The sequence below is a fragment of the Xyrauchen texanus genome, chromosome 4 (genome assembly GCF_025860055.1).
Source record: "Xyrauchen texanus isolate HMW12.3.18 chromosome 4, RBS_HiC_50CHRs, whole genome shotgun sequence".
In the NCBI taxonomy this organism is placed as follows: Eukaryota; Metazoa; Chordata; class Actinopteri; order Cypriniformes; family Catostomidae; genus Xyrauchen; species Xyrauchen texanus.
The window spans coordinates 50,901,602-50,910,904 of record NC_068279.1 but is presented as its reverse complement, the minus strand read 5'-3'; the positions used below and the strand labels follow the sequence as shown (position 1 = coordinate 50,910,904).

At 41.3% G+C, this 9,303-nt stretch overlaps 1 long non-coding RNA gene across 1 annotated transcript; it reads right to left on the bottom strand.

Annotated features, from left to right (window-relative positions):
• Nucleotides 1-1,955: 1,955 nt before the first annotated feature.
• Nucleotides 1,956-3,111, bottom strand: LOC127635859 (uncharacterized). Its single transcript, XR_007969524.1, has 3 exons — nt 2,514-3,111; nt 2,186-2,346; nt 1,956-2,100 (listed from the first exon to the last, which is right to left on the bottom strand). It is a non-coding gene; the product is annotated as an uncharacterized LOC127635859 (long non-coding RNA).
• Between the last annotated feature and the right edge of the window lie 6,192 nt (nt 3,112-9,303).

Genomic DNA, 9,303 nt, shown 5'->3' with positions numbered 1-9,303 from the left:
ACGGCACAGTGAAAAGACGCTATAAAGCAAGCAAGATAAAGCAGAGCGAGTTTAAGCTAGTCGACATGTGGTCGTCACACGCATCCAGTGGACGATCAACGGACCATACTCTACAGTTGGGTGTTACTGGAGCAGCACGCGCCATCGAGCTACAGGCTACAGAGGAGAGTGCGCATGAAAGTACAGCAGCACAGGAGACACCACGCTGTTCATCGTTAAGGATGCGCTCGCAAGTATGTTGTTCAGTGAGATCCAGTTCATCGTCAGAGGGGTCTGCAGCAGTCAGAGCAAGAGCGAGAGCCGAAGCAGCAAAGGCACGCCTACGCTATGCTGAGGAGGAAGCTAATCTGAGGCTACAACCCAGATAGCAATAAGTCGGCGGTCCGCTGGCGGTGCGCCGGCGGCAGTAGAAGCGGCAGAATGGCGATATCGCAAACACTTTTGACGGCGGTCCGCCTGCGGCAGCCGCCTTTTAAAAGCGGCAGCCGCCGCCGTTATATCGAAGGCGGACCGTCGGAGGCAAACGCTTTTTTCGAGCGATCTGCCGCCGCTTATTGTGTATATATATATATATATATATATATATATATATATATATATATATATATATATATATATATATATATGCTGCATGCTATATATATATATATATATATATATATATATATGCTGCATGCTATATATATATATATATATATATATATATATATATATATATATATATATATATATATATAGCATGCAGTTTATCAAGAATGATTGATCAAACCAGACAAATTTCCATTTGGCGTTTTAATTCCACATTTCAAAGTACAGTAACTGTCATTGAAACAAGATGTCAGATCACTGAAATATAAATAACAGAAAAATACAAACATTATATATACACACACACACAAAAGAACATGCAGGTTTCCAATTTCTTTTTTTAAAAAAAAAAACACTATTGTAACACTTACAATAATTGTTAATAATATAAAGAGGTCAGCTATGGGATGAAAAGAATTACCAGTAAACACAAGCAATGAGGATATTTGGTACCAAAGAAAGTGCAGGATACCAAATAAATTGAGGTATAACATCATATTTACAAGTCATTTCTTAGAGTAAAGCTCTGGAGTAGAATATACCATTATAACTGCAATGCTGACCTGTGGCACAAGGATTTACAAGCTATATGTAACAATAGAATAACAGTTAAGCACTGTGATGGAATGAAAGTATAATTTTTGGTACTAGTTAATGTGCAATATCAAGTATCAGAGGTATGAAATAGGATTTACAAACTATAATAGAATTGTTAAGCACTGACGGAATGAAATAAGCCAATACAAAAGTCACAGTAAGTAGAATATTTGATACCAGATAATGTGCAAATATCAAGTATTAGATGTATAATCTAGGATTTACAAGCTATATTTAAAAATAGAATAGTTAAGCACTGTAACAATGAAATAAGCAGCAAATTGTATATGAAATAATTGAGATCTTTGGTATCAAGGAATGTGCAGGATAACAGGTATAATATACATTTTGACATTCAACTTACACATGACAACAAGTGGGAATAAATATAATTAACAGCAGAAAATCTGGCTGTAGAGAACACAGCCAATCAGAATGTCTGGAGAGGTTGGGGACTGTGTGGCGTAGTGGGCTAAGAATCACCGGTTTTCCCCGACCTCCAGAATGAGGCAGTGCAAATTAGCATATCTTCAGTGATTCCTCGTGCGCCTGTATAAAAGGACAAACCATCCCATATTCATCCAAGGAGCTGCCCTCAAAGCAGGGTCACGAGAAAAAAAAAAAAAAAGAGCAATTTCCACAGTGAACAGTGTGGATTGGGTGAGTGTAGTCTGACACTTTTAGCAGGCTTTTTAGGGGTCTTGATGTTACTGACTGCAGGATAAAGAAAGGGTTCCAGTTGTCAGTGATGCTGGGGTGTCAGTAGTCAGCCTAGGTTTAAGGGGTCGGCTGTGGGTCCCTCTCAGCTGTGCGGCGCCTTTTCCACCTTCATGTTCAGATGCTCCTTTCAGGTAACGTTAACCTGGATCGCCTCATCAGTGGCATCCTGTGTTGCCGGGTTCTTCCGGATGGCTCCTGTAGAAAATAAAGATCTGTCATTCCATTTGAATGGCATAAGGTCATACACATCTACTTAAATATAAAAAAATATCCAACTTACTTTGAACAATGGTCTTCAGGAACATGTCTCTAAAACATGCTTTATCCCCCTACACCAGTCCAGGTTGTATTGATGGAAAGGTGATTAGAGAAGATACTCTGAAGCATTCGCCACACGGTTGTCTTTAGGTCCCTCCCACATTTGATTGCCAAAAACCGAAGCTGAAAATACAAAAAAAAAACATGTTACAAATTACATTTCTCTGAAGCTTCTCATAAATTTAAAATGTGACAGGCTGTGGATTCAGACTGTAGAATATGCAGTGTATGATCTTAATTTTACTTTTTAGATTACCCTATACCGTTATAAACGAAATCGGCACACTTACAAATCGTTGCTGGAGATCTTTATCCTGCCTCAAACTGTTGTCAAGCAACGCCAAATCTTCCTGGGTGTCTAGGGGGGAGTAACAGATCCCCTGGCAGGGATAACTCTCCAACAGACACATTGGCACTGAAACGTTGCAGCATAGCATTTTGTCGTCCATGCTAAGCACAACATCGGCAAATTCCAAGACGTCGCAGCATTAGGGTTTGATCTGCACCTACAGGGGTTCCCAGAATAAAAGAATAAAGTAGTCAGTCCTGGTCCTTCAACTACTAAACTATGACATTTATATCTAGGTCTACTACATGTACAGGTGGCCCCAGTGGGAATTAAACCAACAACCACAGGTGTTGTTTGCAAGTTGTACCTGATTGCCCAGTGCGAGCAAATGTCTTCAACATTGTCCCAACTTGCTTCACCTGCTCTTGAAGCGAGCCGCTGTCATCTGGGAAGTAACAATATATTGATTAGCAATACACTAAATATAATAGTAATATAATATAACCACAATTATCATACCAGTAACTTTCCCTCTAATTTCTATCCACAGTATGTTATGCATGGCATACAAGTTCATAATGAAGAACCCTTATGATAACATCAATTTCATTTTTTTTCTTTGAAGCAGAATATTTGTTTGTAAAAAGGGAGGAAAAAGAAAATGAAATATTGGTATACAGATTTTGGTTGATATATCATACTGTACAGTGAAATGTGCTATTGTTATATCCCTACTCACCTGAAGGACCGGATAGATCAGGCAAATCTCCAGTCAGGCCTTTGTAGAGTGTGTGCTCCTTTTGAATAAAACTTTCATTAGTGGGAAGTTGCATATCCACAGGTATTTTAATTCAAACATGCAACATATTGTAATAAATCTACAATATTCAGCCTTTACCTTACACCCTCGGTTGTTGCTCTACACTTTTATTATATTAAATACTTATTTATATAGCTTGCTCACTGTATAATCATGATAGCCTAATACTTATAACACAAGATTGCATCTTAAACGAATGACTGAGTTGAAAACTTGAATAAGAACGCATTTTACACAGAGGGGACCAGCTAGGGAAACTTACCTGCCTACAATAACTGTTTTCATTTGATTTGAGTTACATTAAACATGAATAACCTTAGCCGAGTCCCCAGGAACATCGGGCTATTAAAGTAACAAGCCTATAACTGCGGTCTTATTAATTCTAGCTTCACCATACACTCAAACTGTGAGGTTTATCTGCTTTTACTTACATTGCTCTGTACATAATATACTGTTTTTTGTTCTTTATAAACAGATTGTATTAGATTTGCACTACGTGTGTGTATGTGGGTATGTATGAAGGTGAGTGTATGTACGTATATGTATAATTATTTATTTTGTGTTCTTTTTTGTTTTTAATTACCCATGTCTTGCTGCTGTTTTTTGGTATTGTATGTATTGTTGTTGACTGGTAGCTCCTGTCACCTTGACAAATTCCTTGTATGTGTAAGCATACTTGGCAATAAAGCTGATTCTGATTCTGATTTTCTCATGGACCTGTAACACAATGCCCTGACAGTGACTTCACCGGTGTCCTGATCTTTATTAGAAACTGAGAGGAGACCAAGTTAATATAATTGATATCACAATTATCACAAAAATTAACAAACAGTCTGCTTTAAAACTAAGAAAAACAAGCTTCTATACTAACGTTACATTAAAAATGAACACGTGGCGAACTAGCTTAGCCGCTATCTGCCGGCACACCACATTAGATTAAAATACTTACCCTTGTAGTTGTGCAGATAACTCGATATGTAGAGTTTAAAGCCCTTGTCCCTCTTGCTTGTCAGAGCAGGGGACCAGGCATCAACAATGCGATGAACATCGCTGACGCGTATTTTCGGAAGATTCTGGAGACATCGAGTAAAAAGACATTTTGGGCGACGCGCAAGTAAACCGGAAACAGATATGGCGACAGCGGAACTTCACAGTTCAGTCTTTGTCATGTGTTTTAGCAATACATTTTTAACATTTATAATGCGTTTAGATTTTTTTATTGCCTTTATAGGGACTTTAACACTTTCTTAAACATTTGTACAGGTCATAATTGCAAAACCTGTAAAAGGTAAAATAACAAAAAAAATCGAGGTTGGAAAAAATGTAGACATAAACGAAATTTCTGCGCAACTGTGAAACCAGAGGATAATTTCGCTTTTTCATTGAGTTTATCCTTCACGTCAAAACAGGGATTTTCATGTTTATGATAGATATCACCATAGTTGCAAATTAATAAAAAATAATTAAAGTATACCCGATATTTTGGCCATGTTGCAGATGTCTTTCACCAGAGATGGGACCAAGTCACACATGTGCAAGTCTCAAGTAAGTCTCAAGTCTTAACCTTCAAGTCTCAAGTAAGTCCCAAGTATTTTTTTCTTGGGCAAGTCAAGTCAAGTCACAGGCTATGTCAAGTCAAGTCCAAGTCAAGTCACAGGCTATGTCAAGTCAAGTCCAAGTCAAGTCACCTTATTATTGTAATTTTACCTGCAGAATCTGATCATAATAAAGTGAAAAGACAAGATATAAGTAACTGTCAGTAAATTACAATACTCATGTTCAGTAAAATACATCATGGAATCAAACAAAATTGTAACTTCATAAAATTATTTATTTTTCACTTCTGCCAACAGTGTTTGAAATGTTTTAAATTTTCAACATTGAGTCCATAAAACAAATAACAGCTTAACATCCAACAGACTCCTCTCAGAACACCTCCCTCTCTCTCTCTCTCTCTCTCTCTCAAACACAGTTACCTACATTAAACTTTGTTACATTTCTCCTCTTTCTCTCACACACACTCCCTCTCTCACACACACACTCTCTCTCTCTCACACACACACACTCTCTCTCTCTCACACACACACACACACTCTCTCTCACACACTCACTCTCACACCCACACTCACTCTCTCTCCCACATTCCCACACCCACACTTACTCACTCTCGTGCTCACACACACACACACACACACACACACACACACACACACACACACACACACACACACACAGTCACTCTTTTCTCTCGCGCTCTCACACTCCCACACCCACACTCACTCACTCACTCACTCACACACACACACACACACACACACACACACACTCAGAGTATATCCATTAGTCATTACCTCTTTTAAAAGGTATTGCACCTTGAGGTACCAGCGCGCGTGAACGTCATGGCAACGTACAAAACAAAGTACCTCACGCGGGAAACACTTAACGTAAATGCGCGTAACTAAGGTAAATCAAGCAGGCTAGTATGCAGCATAAGCCACGAAGTGTTGGCGAAATAAAAAATTAATGGACAGATTTTTTTTTTCCAGAAAACTTCTTGCACAAAATAAATTCAAGCACTTTCAAGGACCTTTATCTATGTATGTTTATTTTCAAGAACTTTCCAGGGCCTTGAATTTTATTTTTCAGATTCACAAACTTTCAAGGATTTCAAGGACCCATGGGAACCCTGCTATTATTACATTAGCTAACTACCAACTAACCAGATATATTAACAAATTGACAAGCACTTACTGGGCAGAATGGCTCTTCAAATGGCGGACGAAATTGGAGGTTGTCGTCTGGCTGTCCGCGATCTTAACGTTGCATGTCTTGCAAAGCGCTGTTCGTCTTTTGCCATCTTGATAATAATTTTTGAAGCCGAAAGCGATGACCCTCGGTAACGTTACCCCTCGGCTGACATGTTGATGTGTTATCTGATCTAAGTGGGCGTGGTGTGCGTAAGGTACGAGAGGGCATGGCTGATGATAGCCTATAGTGTCGTGAGTATTCTCAGCCTGCGCTCCAGCTGGATCAACTTTATTTTTTAAAATAATTTACATATTTTATATTCAAATTGAAAACATGATGTCATTAACACTCAAGTCATTCAAGTCTTCGTGTCTCAAGTCAAGTCAAGTCCCGAGTCTTTAACTTCCAAGTCCGAGTCAAGTCTCAAGTATTTTATTTTTTGTCAAGTCAAGTCACAAGTCATAAAAATAGCGACTCGAGTCGACTCGAGTCCAAGTCACCAAGTCACAAGTCCCCATGTCTGTCTTTCACTGTTCACTGATACAGGCATTGGTGAAAAGTCTAACTTCATCAATTTATTCTGCTAAATTGTTCATACCCTGTATTAAATATCTATTTTAAAACCTAATCAGAATCAGAAAGATATTTATTGCCAAGTAAGTTTTACAAAAAGGAATTATTTTTGGTTTATTGCATGTCTCAATGTGCATCAATCAAAGAAATGTAAACAATTTTCACCTGTGCATAAATAATTCAATATATTTTACATATATTACTGTATAATCGCTTCAGAGTTTCAAAGTAATTTAAATGTCATTTCCTAAACCTTACCTTATCATGGAATCAAGAGTCAAGAATCTGTTATAAACCCTAATGGCTTTGGAGCAAAAAATAATAATAGCCAACATGGCTGGTCGATTTTGAGAGTCTAAGCTGTCCTTGTAGGCTATTTCAAAGCGGCTTGCCGCCGGCCGACCGTGGTCGATTGCCGCGAGGCAACCGCCAGAGAAAATGAAGCGGGCGGCCCGCCGTCTGACCGCCGGCGGCATCTCGCAAGAAATGGGAGTGACGAATTCGGCGGCAAACGCTTCATCCCCGCCAGTGGGACGCACCTATAGCCGACAGCTTGGGGACGGCGGCAAAAAGAAGCCGTGCGGACATTTTTTGCTATCTGGGAACAAGCTAAGTTGGAAGTGTCTATAGAAATGCTAAAGCATAAAAAAGAGGCTGCAGCAGCCATTGCTGAAGCAGAAGCATTTGAAGCTGCTGCTGATGTAAAGAGTGAGAAACATAGCTGTGACCTTAATTTAGGCTCTGTTCCTTTAGAAGCTTCACAACGCACAAAGCAATATGTGCTTGATCAACTACGAGAAAGGGATCCAGAATTCAAGTTATGTGAAAACGGTGACACACAAGCAAAGACAGCGCTGGTTCCTAATCACAACGCGTCACCTCCAACACTAAAGCCTGAAGCCAGTCCCTTCTATCCGCACCAGAACAATATTGCTCCACATCGTCTCATCTCACAGCAGCCTTACATCAGTACGTACGAGGACAGCCACGAACCATTCAACATGACGCTTGGAAACGTTCGTCTACCTCACATCAAGTTCAGTGGCGAGCATGCTTCTCCTGCACATCACTTTAGCACACGAAATCACGACACTCAGCCTCCTCCCGCACATCATGTCATAACGCCAGACTCAAATGACGGCAGCTCATACAAAAATGACTTTGTCTGGTATCTAGGCCGCCGTGAGCTTGTGGCTACAGGCTTGCTTCAATTCAATGACAAACCCCAAAGCTACAGAGCATGGAAGCGTTCCTTTTTGACTGTCATCAGAGGCCTAAACCTGAAAGCGAGTGAGGAGATGGATCTTCTGCTAAAGTGGCTCGGAAAGGATTCAGCAGAGCATATTGAACAGATAAGAGCAATACACATCAATAGGCCAGAAGCAGGACTAGCCATGGCATGGGAAAGGCTCGAGCTAACCTATGGCTCAGCTGAAGCAATAGAAAATTCTCTGTTCAAACGCATCGACAACTTTCCAAGAATAACAAGCCGAGATGGACCTAAGCTGACTAAGCTGGGTGATCTGCTAATGGAACTGCAGGCCGCTAAAACTGAAGGAGACTTATCAGGCCTGGCTTTCCTTGACACGGCGAGAGGCGTCAACCCAATTGTACAAAAACTCCCGCCTCGTGTCCAGGACAAATGGGTGATGGCTGGTGCAGCCTACAAGCGTCAAAACCAGGTGAACTACCCTCCCTTTGGCTTCTTTGTTGATTTTGTCAGCCAACAGGCACACATTGCAAATGACCCAAGCTTCAGCCTCACTGGTAATGCAGACACGACCCTCAGGACAGAGAGGACGGCGTGGAAGCCGAACAGACAGCGGGAAGTCTCCGTCCACAAGACAGAGGTGTCACCCAGAGCAACATCTGACACGGGTGAGCCTCCAACAAAATCCAGCGATGGCGACAAATGGTGTCTGTTGCATAAAAAGCCACACCCTCTCCGTAAGTGCCATGCATTCAGAGAGAAGCACATCGATGAGCGCAAAACGCTCCTCAAAGAAAACAATGTGTGCTTTAAATGTCTTTCTTCCTCGTTTCACATAGCAAAGCATTGCAAGCTCAATGTCCAGTGTTTTGAATGTAAGAGCGACAGGCACAACACAGCGCTTCACCCTGGACCCGCACCTTGGCAGCAGGAGGCTGGCCCTGCTTCGGAGCACGGCGGGGAGGAGGATGAAGCTTCACCGCAGTCTCAGGTCACCAACAAATGCACAAAGGTCTGCGGAGGGGAACTCACCGATCGCTCCTGCTCGAAAATATGCCTGGTCAAAGTGTTCCCAGCCAGCCACAGAGAAAAAGCCGTGAAACTGTATGCAATCATGGATGAGCAGAGCAACAGGTCACTGGTTCGCTCACAGTTCTTCGACATGTTCAACGACCAAAGTCCAAGCACTCCTTACACTCTGAGGACATGTGCTGGAGTGAAGCAATCAGCAGGCAGAAGGGCCAGTGGTTATGAAGTGGAGTCTCTGGATGGAACTGTTCGTGTCCCGTTGCCAAGCCTCATAGAATGCAACGATATACCGAACAACAGAGAAGAGATTCCGACCCCCGAAGTAGCCCTTCATCATGCTCATCTAAGGTCAGTGGCACACCTCATCCCAGACATTGACCCGCAAGCCCCCATTATGCTTCTCTTAGGACG